At 38.6% G+C, this 14,613-nt stretch overlaps 1 protein-coding gene across 7 annotated transcripts in view; it reads left to right on the top strand.

Annotated features, from left to right (window-relative positions):
- The window catches only part of LOC309615309 (oxygen-regulated protein 1-like), a 168,553-nt gene that overhangs the window by 61,595 nt on the left and 92,345 nt on the right, over positions 1-14,613 (top strand). The window lies entirely within an intron of this gene.

Below are 14,613 nucleotides of genomic sequence, written 5' to 3'. Positions count from 1 at the left end.
TAAAATGATGTCTCATTGGTATTGTCTCAGGTTATCATGAATTAGCAAAATCGAGGAAGGACCCGTGTGTCTGACAGCCTGTGTGCCCAACCATGGCATCTAATAAGGTTCCTCTCTGAGAGAAGCAAGGGCCATGGAGGCCCAGCTCTCACCAGGCACATGAGCCAATTGTTTGGTTTAGATTTTACAGACTCAAAAACCCGAGGAAGATCCTGAGACATATTGTTGCTGTTTTAACATTGCAGTTAGGAGGATTTCCTAGTATGTTGCTTAATTATGCCTCAGTTTTCTCACCTGAAATATTATAATGTTTATAACATAACTATTATAAAGTAGTGGTACCTACTTCATAGGACTATTCTGAAGATTAACTGAATGTGTTTATACTATAGGTAAAGTTTTTATTATTAATATTATATATTATTATTGATCCCCAGTACTATTTCCTTCTTCTTTGAAATAATGTGTATTATTGCATCATTCTTTTTTTTTTTTTTTTTTTTTTTTTTTTTTTTTTTTAAGTTATTTATTTATTTATTTATGGTTGTGTTGGGTCTTCGTTTCTGTGCGGGGGCTTTCTCTAGTTGCGGCGAGTGGGGACCACTCTTCATCGCGGTGCGCGGGCCTCTCACTATCACGGCCTCTCTTGTTGCGGAGCGCGGGCTCCAGACGCGCAGGCTCAGTAGTTGTGGCTCACGGGCCCAGTTGCTCCGTGGCATGTGGGATCTTCCCGGACCAGGGCTCGAACCCATGTCCCCTGCATTGGCAGGCAGATTCTCAACCACTGCGCCACCAGGGAAGCCCCTACATCATTCTTATATAGGTTTTTGTGTACCTGTAAACAATATGTGCTTTAAAAATTTATGTAATTGTCGTAATACATTTTTTAATAACGTTTTCAGTCTGCAAAATGTTTTTGAGATTTGTTTATATTGATATATGTACATCTAGTTTATTGATTTTCCCTAATGCATGACACAGAGTTTACTTACCCATTGCCGTATTGATGCACGTTTAGACACTTCATTTATTTGAACTCAGGGTACCAATGGTTATCTCTAAGCTGTCTATCTAGAAGTGGATTTGTTGGGTCATAGGAATTGCATATTATCAACCGTAATAGAAATTGCCACATTGCTTTCCAAATTAATCAAAGTCACAATTCCAACAACAATGCCTGTTGGAGAGTTCTATTCTCTCCTCTATCAACATTAGTATTGTGTTTTTGCTAATTTGATAGCTGTGACAAGACAGCCTGTGGTTTTATTTTGCATTTTCCTTATGAATGGAGAAGCCTGGGCATCTTTTCATACTTACTGGCCTCCTGGTGTCTTCTGCGTCTTGCCTCTTTGTCTGCTTTGCCATGTTTCTATCAAGTTGTTTCTCTTCCCCTTTTGATTTGTGGATCTTTATACTCACGAAAGTACGGAAAGTACGGTCAATTCTCATTATTCTCATTGTTCTAGAAAGTCACCGCGAACACTGAATTAGCGAATACAGAACCATTGCTTCTAGAAGAAATATGGGGTCAGGTTCTTGTGAGCCTTTGGCTGCTACATTTTGGTCAGCAGATCAATACATAACCTTGTTTTATGTGTGTTTTTGTTTAAAGACACCCCATTTATATTGTTGCTTCATTAATATTGAGCTCACAAGCAACAGCCCCATAACTCATGCCTGAGCTAAGCTTCTCTAATACATGTATTACATATGTTTTCTCCTTAAGTCACATCACAGCCTTTTTGCACCTAGGACACTAGATAGCACTTCAGCTTGGGAGACATTTAAAATAATGAATTCACCAACAAAAGTCACAAAAATGAGAAAATATGGCACTAAATAGACTTCAAAAAGGACTCATGTACGGTATGAGTGTTGAAGCAAGAAGGCAGAACGTAGCCTCGTTTGGCCTCCGCTGGGAATGTATGTGATTCAGATGAGTCAAAATGTTCACTTCTCTGTGCATGGCTGGAATGGCTACGAAAGCACCAAAATTATGGATTTGCGGGTTACTAATAAATATTAGCAAGCAGGTGAATTCACAAACATGGAATCTCCAAATAGTGAGGATTGACTGTAGTTCTTTGTCCATTGTACACAATTCAAATATTTTCTCCCAGTCTGTAATTTGTCTTTTAACAACGTTTATGGTGTCTTTCTTCATACGGAAGATTTTATTTTCACTTTGTCAGTTTTACTAATCTTTCTTTTTTATGGTTTATGAGTTTCATCTTGTTTTAAACAACTTTCCCTACCCTGATGTCAGGGATGTATTCTCATATATTATGTTCTAAAAGTTTTCATAGTTTTGCCTTTCCCATTTAGATGTTTATTAGGATTCCTTTGAGTAGAAAATGAGGTAGGAATTGGCTAAACCATTTCCCGAAACGATATATTGAATAAAGCTTTTGATTAGATTTGCAATGCAATTTCCATTATATACCAAGTTCCCGTACATACAACAGTCTGTTTCTAGTCCCTCTATTCTTTTTTTTTTTTAATTTTTATTTATGTATTTATTTATTTATGGCTGTGTTGGGTCTTCGTTTCTGTGCAAGGGCTTTCTCTAGTTGTGGCAAGCAGGGGCCACTCTTCATCGCGGTGCGCGGGCCTCTCACTATCGCAGCCTCTCCTGTTGCGGAGCACAGGCTGCAGACGCGCAGGCTCAGTAGTTGTGGCTCACGGGCCCAGCCGCTCCGCGGCATGTGGGATCTTCCCAGACCAGGGCTCGAACCCGTGTCCCCTGCATTGGCAGACAGATTCCCAACCACTGCGCCACCAGGGAAGCCCTAGTCCCTCTATTCTTTTCCAAGCTTATTTGTGTATTCTTTCATGAACTCTACACTTTTTAAAATTGATTATAGCTTTATGATACGTCAGTATTTGGTAGAGTTGTCTTTGAAAAATGTGGTTAGTATCACGATTAGAATAACATTACATTTATAGATCTATTTTGGGGAAATTATCATTGTTATGATGTTGAGCTTTCACGAACATAACATTTTTCTTATTTACTTAGGTCTTCTGTAATAGCCTTAAAGAAAGTAACTGTAATTTTTCTTAATACATATCTTATACATCCTTTTTTAGATTTCTTTATGGGTACCTTGTAGTTTTGGTTGAACTTTGAATGAAATTTTTAAAAGATGACATTCCTGATAGATTTTTGCAAGAATTTAGTAAATCATGACCTTTTATTCAGCAATCTTGCTGAAGAACTCATTAGTTCTAATAGTTTGTCTATAGATCCTCTTGGATTTTTATGTAGACAATTATATTGTCTATAAATAAAAATACTTGTGTTTCCTTTTCAGCACTTGGTAATATTTCTTATTCTTGTTTTATTCTGTTGGCTAGTATTTTTACTTTGGTCCAGCTGTGCACCTGCACTGTATCAGCTCTATGTCCTCAAATGATCAGCTGGAACTAGGGTTGTCCTCCACTGATGGTCTGCATTGAGCTTCACTACTACAGAACTCTGGAGGACTCTTTGAGTTCATATCACACGCAAGTTACTTAACTACCTGTGCCTTAGTATCCTGACTGATAAAATAGGCATAATAATAGTGTCCTCTTGATAAGGCTGTTTTTAAATAAGTTAGTACTTCTAGTACCCTTAGAGCAAGGGAGGCGGGAGTTGTTATTTTGTGGGTATAGTTGCAGTTATGCTATATGAGTTCTAGAATCTGCTGTACAACATGGTACCTGTAGTTAACAATATGGTGTTGTGCATTCAGAATTTGTTAAGAGGGCAATACTCATGTTGTGTTCTTACCGCACATACACACACGCACAAAATTAAAAAAAAACACAACAACAAAGGGATACAAGAAAACTGGAAGGTGATGGATGTGTTTATTACCTTGATTGTGGTGATGGTATCATGGTGTTTGCATATGTCCAAACTCATCAAATTTTCTTCATAAATATGTGCAGTTCTTTGTATATATATCAATTATATCTCAATACAAAAACGACCAAAATGCCATTATAGCAGCAGCTGACACGTATAAAGCTCTCAGTAGATTTTATCCATTAGTACTATTGCAACTGCCACAACATAAAACTGAGATCAGCCGACAAGCTTCCTTTCTCATGCTATTCCATCTGTTTTTGATATCAAGGTTTATAAACATCAAAAAAATGAGTTTAGTCTTCATTCTTTTTCTGTTTTCTTGAGTGGGTTAATGTAAAGATAGGAATTATCTATTCCTCAAAGTTTTGGTGAAACTCGCCTTTAAAACTGCTTAGGCCTGGAGATTTTCTGACATTGATGACTCATTCAGTTTCTTTAATGTTTTATGTCTATTCATATTTTCAGTTTCTTTTTGAGTTAATTTTGGCAATTCATATTTTCCACTCCATTTAAGTTGTCAGGTTTATTGCCATAAAGTTGTTCGGAGTATTCTTTTATGATGTCTTAAAGTTTTACTGTATCTTTTATGACCTGTTTTTTTCATGGAAAGAGTAAAATCTGTTTTATTGGTTTGTTGCAAAGATTCAGTCTTTGCTTCTATCTATCCCTCTTTTCTTTAATTTCCTCTTAGTTCATCATGTTTCATTATTTATTTCATTTTCCTTTCTTTGAGTTAACTGTGTTCTTTTAGGGACTCCTAGAGTTGTATGCTTAGCTTGTTCATTTCCATTTTTCCTAGTATTTATACTTAAGCATGTACATTCTCTCTGAATATTGATTTTGTGGTAGCCCACAGAGTATTACATGTATTTAGCTTCAAGTATCACCAAGAATTTTAATACAAGAAGCATTCCTTTCCCACCATCCCCATCCCTATTCGCAGCCCACAAGGGCAGCTAGCTTTCAACTTTTTAAACAGTTTCCTTCGTGTTTATCTCTTTATTTCTAATTAACGTGATGTATTCTCATTGCTTGATGCTTCAGTTTATTATCTACTGACCTCCTGCTGTGGAAGATAATAGGTGCTCCCACATCCTTCCTCTCCCTCTGTCCTCCTAGAGAGTCAATGTCACCATTTTACATTAAATCGATACTCAGTGTTTACACTATTGTATGGATATATAAGTATGATTCACAGAAGAGCTATGCAGTATACTGTGATTACATTTCCTGTTTCGCAATCTTTTTCCTCCCTCAAGTTAATAATAGGCTTTTGATTTTTGTTTTCCTTGGTTTTCTACTTTCTTATCCTTCTTTCCTTCCCAAGGTCTCCTCCGTAGGTTTAAATCTCTTCTCACTGGCCACACACATCAGGTATGTGATTGATTTTATCTCTTTCTCAGAGATAACCCTCCTAGAATTCTCTGTCCGCTTCTTCCAGTCTTTACTTCTTGTGCTCTAGGCCTGCTCTGGGAATCCTGTCCAGGGATTTCTTCTCTTCACTGTTATGCCAGGGACCAGTGGCTTGAACACCAGAGAAAGGCAAAGGGGACCTTCTCCAATGTTCTGCCACTGGTCCCCGCATCTGGTTTTCCCCCTCTGTTTACGCTATTGTTTTGATAAGACTGCATTCTTCAGCAGCTTCCTGAGAGGGGTGCATATTATTCCCGATCATTTCATGTGATTCTTAAAAGTTTCTGAAATATATGTAATTTTTATCTGTCTCTATTACTTGCCTTGGTGTGGGTCTTTTTCTTTCATTGTCCTGGGAACTTAGTAAGCCCATTCAGTTTGGAAACTCATTTCGTTCAGTAGTAGGGAAATTTCTATAATTATTCCTAGGATAAAACCGTCACTATTTTTTATGTCTTTATGGAAAAACTATTATTCAGATGTTAGCACTCTTGAACTTATCCTCTGTTTTTTCTACGTTTCTTGTCCTTTCTCTCTTATTTTCCATCATCCTATTTGTGTGAGTGTGTGTGTATATATATACATATATATATATATGTATATATATTTACATATTTAAAAGTATGTATTTATATTTATATAACACGTTTATTTGTGTGTGTGCGTGCGCGCACATGTGTGTGTGTATATGCAAATGTAATGATGGAAAAAATATATATCACTTTCACCCTCACTTAAATCTAAATAGTAATTTTTCTTATGATTTCTCCTTTGGTCCATGAATTATTTAGAAGTGTGCTTTGTAGTTTCTAAAGAAAAGTATGTGTGTTGGGGGGGTCATTGGCAACCTTTTTGTTACTGATTTTTATTGTTACTGAATTTTGATCCGACAATGTGGTCAGTATATAATTTAAAAAATATGTATTGAATTTCCTTTTGACTTAATGTGTTTATGTTTAACTTTCCTAATATCTCATGTATGCTTGAACCAGAGAAATATTTCCTATTTGCTGGGTGCAATATTTCACATGTACTTCCCTTAGATCAAGCCTATCAATGGGGAAAACATTTATTAATATTTTGTCATCTTGATCTGCCATTTTCCAAGGAGACTTGTGTTCGGTGCTCCCCTAATAGTCCCTGTGTAGCCCCTTCAGTTAATCACTCCTTCTGCCTTTGACTCCTGGAAACCACTGATGTGATTTATGTCTGCACCGTTTTGTCAGAATGTCATATACATGGAATCTTACAGTATGAAGTCTTTCAGGACCGGCTTCTTTCATTTAGAAAAATTTATTTAAGGTTTATCCTTGTTGTTGCATGAGTTGACAGTTTGTCCTTTGTGTCCAAGTAGTGTTCTGGTGTGTGCACATACACAGTTTGTTTATCCAGCCACCTGTTGAAGCACATTTGGGTTGTTTCCAGTTTGGGGATGTGAATAAAGCTGTTAGAAACGTTTGCACAGAGGTTTTTAGGGGAACACATGTCTTCAGTTCACTTGGGCAAATACCTAGGAGTGGTGGGCTTCCCTGGTGGCGCAGTGGTTGAGAATCTGCCTGCCAATGCAGGGGACATGGGTTCGAGCCCTGGTCTGGGAAGATCCCACATGCCGCGGAGCAACTAGGCCCGTGAGCCACAACTACTGAGCCTGCGCGTCTGGAGCCTGTGCTCCGCAACAAGAGAGGCCGCGATAATGAGAGGCCCGCGCACCGCGATGAAGAGTGGCCCCCACTTGCCACAACTAGAGAAAGCCCTCGCACAGAAATGAAAATCCAACACAGCCATAAATAAATAAATAAATAAATAAATAAATAAAATAAACCCAAAGTTTAAAAAAAAAAAAAAAACAAACCTAGGAGTGGGATTTCTGGGTCCATGTGGTAAGCATGTATTTAACACTGTAAGAAATTGTTAAACTGTTTTCCAAAAAGGCTGTGTCATTTGTGTTCCCACTAACAATGAATGAGGGTTCCTGTTGCTCTGCATCTTCACCAGTCTTGCATGGTTAGTTTTTAAATTGTAGCCATCCCAGGTATGTAGTGGTCCCAATTTGTGATTTTAATTTAACTTTTTTTTTTTTTTTTTGCCTCACCATGCAGCATGCGGGATCTTAGTTCCCTGACCAGGGATCGAACCCAGCCCCTTGGCAGTGAGAGTGCGGAGTCCTAACCACTGGACTGCCAAGGAATTCCCTAATTTAACTTTGTTAATGCATCATTTCATCTGCTTATTTGCTATCTGTATATTATCTTTGAAGAAGTATCTTTTCATGTATTTTACTCATTTTTAAAGGGGGGTTGTTTCTTATTGTTGAGCTTTAAGAGTTCTTTATATATTCTACATGAATATGAGACTTTTATCAGATATAGGATACATAAATATTTTTCTCCAAGTCTGTGGCTTGACTTTTCATTCTCTTAACAGTGTCTTTTACAGAACAAAGGTTTCAAAATTTTTAAGGATACAATTTATCAAAGTTTCTATTATGACTCATGTTTTTAGAATCACATCTAAAAACTTGTCACCATACCCAAGTTCACACAAATTTTCTTCTCTGTTTCTTCTAGAACTTTTAAAGTTTTAGATTTAGAATTAGGTCAATGATTTATTCTGGGTTAATTTTTGTACATGGTATGAGGTATGTGTCAAGGTTCTTTTTTTAAAAAATTTTTAATGAAAATATACATATATTTTTAATTGGGGTATAATTGTAAGATTCTTTTTTTTTTTTTTTTTGACTTTTTTGCACATGGATACTCAGCTGTTCCAGAAACATTTGTTGAAAAGATAAAACTTTCTTCATTGAATTGCCTTTGTACTTTTGCCAAAAGTGAACTGTGTTTGTGTGGGTCTATTTCTGGGCTTTTTATTCTGTTCCATTGTGAAATGCACATACTCTTTCACCAATATCATACTGTCTGGATAACTGTAGCTTTATCATAAAATTTGAAATCAGGTAGAGTGAGTCCTCCAACTTTGTACTTCTTTTTCAGAGTTGTTTTGGCTTTCCTTTTCCCTTTGACATTACATCTAAATTTTAAAATTAACTTGTCTACATTTACAAAAACTTGCTGGAATTTTGATTTGGATTGTACTGAATCTATTTATCAGTTGACAAGATGGATATCTTAAAATACTGAGTCTTTCAATCCATGAACATTGTAGATCTCTTTATTTAGATCTTCTTTCATTTCTTTCATTAGTGTTTGTAATTTTTAGCATACAGACTCTTTTATTAGATCTACACCTAAGTATTTCATTTTTAGTGCTATTGTAAATGGTATTGTTTTTGGAATTTAAAATTCCAATTGTTTATTGTATATAGGAAGATGACTGACTTTTATATATCGGCCATGTATCCTGTGATCTTGTTAAAGTCACTTTTTAGTTCTAAGAGATGATTTTGTAGATTGGAATTTTCTTCAAGACCGTCATGCCATCTGAGAATAGAGGCAGTTTTATTTCTTTCTTTCCTATTTGTATGCCTTTTCTTTTTCCTGCCTATTGTAAAAGCTTCCAGCAGAAGTTCTAGGCTTCGAACAAGATATTGATACGGAACAAGAGTGGTGAGGGAAGATATCCTGTCTTTGTTCCCATCTTAGAGGGAAAGCATTCTTTTTTTTTTTTTTTATCATTGAGGTTAGTTGTAGGTTTTATGTAGATATGTAAATGCTTTCCATAAGGTTAAGGAACTTCTTTTCTATTTCTAGGTTGCTGAGAGTTTTTATCACGAATAGATGTTGAATTTTGTCAAATGCTGTTTTTGGAAGCTATCAAGATATCTATATGGTTTTTCTTCTTCAGTCTCTTAATATCATGAATTACATTAATTGATTTTAAAATATGTTGAACAAGACTTGTATTCCTGGGATGAATCCTGCTTGATTGGCATGTATGATCTTTTTTATATATTTCTGGATTCAATTTTCTGAAGTTTTGTTGAAGAAATTTACATCTAGGCTCACAAAGAATAATGGTTTGCAGTTTTCTTTTCTTGTAATATCTTTGTCTGGTTTTAATATTAGCTTAATTCTGGCCTCATAAAATGACTTGGAAAGTGTTTACTACTCTTTTTTTTTTTTCAGGAGGAGATTGGGTAGATTTGGCATTACTTTTTTCCCTAAATGATGGTGCAATTCACCAGAAGCCATTTATGCTTGGGGTTTTCTGTGTGGAAAGGTTTTCAATTACAAATTCAATTTCTTTAATAAATATAGTACTATTCAGACTCTATTTCTTTTTCAGTGAATTTTGGTAGTTTATGTCTTTCAAGGAACTGGTCTATTTCACCTAAGTTGCCAAATTTATGAATCTACAGTTGTTTGTTTTATTCTCCTGTTATCCTTTTAGTGTCCGTGAGGTCAAGAGTGAAGTTCCCTCTTTCATTCCTGGTATTGTTATCTATGTCTTCTCTCTCTTTTTTTTCTTGGTCAGACTCACTAGAGGTTTACCAATTTTATTGATTTTTTTCGAAGAATCAGTCTTTGGTTTCATTGGTTTTCTCTATTGTTTTTCTGTTTTTTAAAAAATTTCTTTAAAATTTTTTTATTTTTAAAAATTTTTGGCTGTGTTGGGTCTTCATTGCTGTGCGGGCTTTCTCTGGATGTGGCGAGTGGGGGCTACTCTTCATTGTGGTGCATGGACTTCTCATTGTGGTGGCTTCTCTTGTCGCAGAGCATGGGCTCTAGGCGCGTGGGCTTCAGTAGTTGTGGCGCACGGGCTCAGTAGTTGTGGTGCATGGGCTTAGTTGCTCCGCGGCATGTGGGATCTTCCCCAACCACAGATCAAACCCGTGTCCCCTGCATTGGCAGGTGGATTCTCAACCACTGCGCCACCAGGGAAGTCCCCTGTTTTTCTGTTTTTAGCTTCATCGATTTCTGTCTTCATCATTATTCTTTTATTCCTTCTGCTTGCTTTGGGTTTAATTTACTTTTCTTTTTCTAATTTCTTAAGGTGAAAATTTAGGTCAGATCTTTGTTCTTCCTTAATATAAGCATTTACTGCTATGAATTTCCTCTGAGCACTGTTTTAGCTGCATCTCACAAATTTTGATGTGTTGTGTTTTAATTTTTATTCAGTTCAAAATAATTTTCAATTTTGGTTGAGACTTCCTCTTAGAACCATTTCCCCCCAGTATTTGGGGTTTTGCCCAAATTTGTTTCTGTTATATTCTACTTTTATTTAAACTATCAATGAAGAATATATTGTTTTCTTAAACATTCAATTATCTTTAGAGCAATTAAAGTAAGAAAAAATATTTTATTTTAACTTTGTATTTTCCATTTCTCTTTTTTTTTGGGGGGGGTATAGTTGTTTTACAATGTTGTGTTAGTTTCTACTGTACAGCAAAGTGGAGTGGAGTTCCCTGTGCTCTGCAGCAGGTTCTTATTAGTTATCTACTTTATACGTAGTAGTGTATGTATGTCAGTCCCAATCTCCCAATTCATCCCACCCCATATGGTCCATTTCTAATACTCTTCATTTCTTTGTGTAGATCCAAGTTTCTGACCTATATTGCATTCCTTCTGACTGAAGAACTTGTTTTTAACATTCCCTGTAGAGCTGCCACCCTGCTCCGTCTGCTGTCTCCAGGGTCTCCAGGTCTCCCTCAGCCTCCACACTCAGCTTTTAGCACGTTATTACAAGTATCCAGCTGAATCTTATTGGCTCTACGGCCTCTGACAATATCTGCCCCAGGTAAGGAGAAGCATGGGTCCTGTTTCTCACTGCAGGCACTTGCCTCTTTGAAGATTTCCAGTTAGCTATTTGCTCTTGTTACCTTAGTTCTCTAAGGGGGACAAGGAAAGTAATTAATTTGCAGTTTGTCCAGCAGTTTTCTTGTTGTCAGGGTGGGTGTGACTCTCTTTCCAGCTCTCTGGGTCGCCATGCTGAATCTAGAAATCCAAAGAATCATTTTTTGAATTCCTACATTTCATTTTTTTTTTTCAAATATTCTTGATCTTTTAGAATGCTGTCCTGCCTTTTGTTATTGCTTATGTTCTTTTGTTAATCCATGTGAGTTTAAATGTACCTTTTTTTAGTGGTGTCTTTCAGGTTTTTCCATTTCCTCTCATTCTTGAGTGCTGATTCTTCCTGTGTCGAGTCTGCCCATCTGTCTTTCACGGTGTTTCCTCATGTAGCTTCAGTGGCGTTTGCGTGCGGAGTTTCCATCATGTCACTTTGAATTTTGATTTGCTGTCAGCAAGGACTATCCTTTCTATGGAGGATCCATAAGGCCATGTGTTGTGCGCGTTTTCCTACGGAACAGCTTTTCATTTGTTTTTGTGGGGGTCTCAGGATTTCACTGTCCTAGACCAATCCTCATGTTTAACTCTTGAGTGTGGTTCCTGCTCCCTTTGGGTGGTATACATTCACATCTGCACAGGGTATAGTCCGAGGTTTTGATTTCTTGCAAGTCATTTTTTTAATACAAGGTACCTGGAGACTGAAAGTTTCCTTGCTGCTTCCTGGGATGAGGACACAGAATTTTCTTGTCTGCCTCTCAGGCTGGCCAGCCTTTTGACACATCTGGGTCTTGAGCAGCTAGCTCAGTACCAGTTCCCCCTTTCTTTCTTCTCCAGTCCTCTCCCCGGAATTAAAATCCCAGCTTTCAGGCCAAGTCTGAAATCCTTGTGGGTCTCCATGGCAACAGCGTCTACACTCTGTTCTGAGACTTTTCTTCATTTCCAGAGCCCAGGAATTTCTATCCCCCAAGTACACTGTTAAGAGAAAGTGATATGATACCAGACAATTCTATTAGTTTGTTTCTAGAGGGTCCTTCCACTCCTCACCCCCAGCTCCTCCTCCTGTCAGCTCAATCGGCCATGTGGCTGGAAGCGGACTAAGTACAGCTCTCATGTGACTAGAATTTGGGTGACCCCCCCCCCCAAATGCTCTCCCTCCAGTTTCCTTAAGAAAGAGAGATTCAGGTCAGGTCAAAGCCAATTTGAACCCTCACCCTCCTTAGTTATATGGATTATAGAATTTAGTGATATCTAATTTCTCTTCTTGACCACTTGAATGATTTGTAAATACGATGGCTACGCGCGGTTTTTTAATTGCCCGTATGACAATGAAGCCAAGGCATTTTGCTTTATATTCAGGGAGTTCATATTAGATCTTTAGTTATTTTAATGCACATTTAAGTACTACCCATGCTTACCAAAGTCAACTGATTTGCTACTTACGTTAAGAGGAAATGTATGAAAAAATGTCACTTTCCCAATATCACCGGCAATTCCTATTGGTGATGCTTTTTCAAATTCCCAAATAGTCACCAGTTGAGGAACATTCTGAATTAAGCATCTCAAATTTCTGCACGTTGCTTTTAAGAAGAATGCTCTACCCCTCGATGAGGTTCTAGAGATGCCGCCAATGGAAGATGAAATGGAGGAGAGACTTAAGATATTCCTAGATCATTACCTTAAGTTCCCCAGTGAAATAAAAAGAGAAATGTTAAGTGAAAACATTCTCCTTAGTAAGGGATTGCATTTCTTGTTATTTCATTAATTACTAAGGTACTGACTGTATACTTTTTACTTTAATAACTTTCCTCTAGTAAAGGGCAGACCTCCAAAAGGAATTTACTGGGTAAAGTGACCGGTCTTTAATATGTAAGATGTGGTTTATTTCTGTGACCCCTCGAAGCAGTTTCATGGAGCAGTAAGCTGCAAGACAAGCATCATAGCCAGCTGGTGTAAGAAGTGGAAACGCTTTGCACGAAGATGCTGTTTTATCAGCCAGTCTTTTTCTCATCTGTAAGGTTAAGGTGTTCTATTACATTCACTCTAAGTTTGTTTCAAGGCTAAGAAAGAACTATAATCAAAATTCCAGAGGCGTTATGGGGTTGAGATGCTCCAGTTTGGGAGTTTATAAATTGATGGTAGAGAGGATTGTCAGATAAAATGCATCCATTTGGTTCCTGAGAGGAAGTCACACCAGGTCTCCCTCCTGCCTGCTCTTCTTTCAAAGCATCCATCGCAAGAGTTTTAGGAACACGTACAACTACTTATTCACACATCAGCCTCCTTCCAGACAGTGAACCTCTGGGCAGGAGTCCGTTCTCACTGTTTTCGAGACATACCACCACTGTGTGTGCGTAGGCCGTGTAAATGACGACACGGTTTTTCTCATATTTGCCCTTTCAGGTTTTGAGCTCTGAGTTTGGTTTAGGAAACACAGCCATACTCCTGATATTACGATCCCAGGGGACTGCTGCTTCTCATTCTTCTTATTGCAACTTCCAGCTCCCTCTTGCCACCCTCAGCCCCGACAGGCCCTACCTGTACAGCCTCAGCTGATCCCTACCCCCCAGCTCAGACTGAGACAGGATCATTTAAACTCACATCAAAGACTCGTGCCTGATTGTGTGTTTGAAACACGTCCTTGGTCCCAGCTGTCTCATACCCTAGAAGGGAGTAGAAGTCTGAGTGGGTTGGGGAAGGCAGCATCACGTCACACCTGGAGGAGGTGGGATCCAGGTGTGGGAGAAGCAGGCCAGCGTGATCACGGTGTTAGTGCTGGCATCGGTCCTGGGGATCACGAGGAAGCCGCCTGGCTAGGGTAGCACTGCATCCTTCTTTATAGACGCCCATATTAAATCCAGGATTCCTTAGAGCTAATTTCCAAATCATGAGCAAAAGGAAAGGGAATTTTCATTTCAGATGTAGAACTACAGATGGAAGAAAGTATTATAAAAATTGTGTCTCTTTACCTAGGTAGCTCATTAAAAATTTTTTTTTCTGGGCCATGCAGCGAATAGGTGGTGTTCCATTGATTGAATTCACAGTGGTGAGCCAAAGGAACAGGGCCAGTCTGATTTACTTTGAGACATTATGAGGAGAAAGGATTCACTGTTCAGATCCAGAGAGCGAGGCAAATACCCTCCAAGCTCGCAGGTGCTGTTACGCCCTATCTGTCCGTCCAGCCTTCCGCCCGTTCAGCATCTCCGCGCTGCAGGTGCACTGACACGTGTGCACCACAAGATGGAGCCTCACAGCAGCTCATCTCCCAGGGCTTCCTTCCACCCCGTTCACGCTTTGGAAAGCGAAGCAAACAGGGCCGTGAGGAGGCGCACAGGCCTTGAGTGGATTAGAGGTTGTTCTAGACATTGTTCCTGAGAGCAGATCTGTCCTCGGCCGGATCTCGATCAACGTCCTCATCAGCGTCTTCCAGGAAGACAAGCTTTAGCAGGAGGGCGGGTGACGCAAAACCAGGGAGGAGTGTGGGGGCCTCTGGACATATCGTAGAGATTCGGGGGGCTTTTCCGTGGGCTGCCAGTGGACAGGGATGGAGGCCCAAGTTTGCCTTTGATGGAGCCGCAAAAAGAGCTTTGGACAGTGGAA

This window comes from Balaenoptera borealis (assembly GCF_965194805.1).
Source record: "Balaenoptera borealis genome assembly, chromosome: 17".
NCBI classification, from domain to species: domain Eukaryota; kingdom Metazoa; phylum Chordata; class Mammalia; order Artiodactyla; family Balaenopteridae; genus Balaenoptera; species Balaenoptera borealis.
Note: the sequence above shows the minus strand (reverse complement) of the source record. Positions and strands in the feature narration are given on the sequence as shown.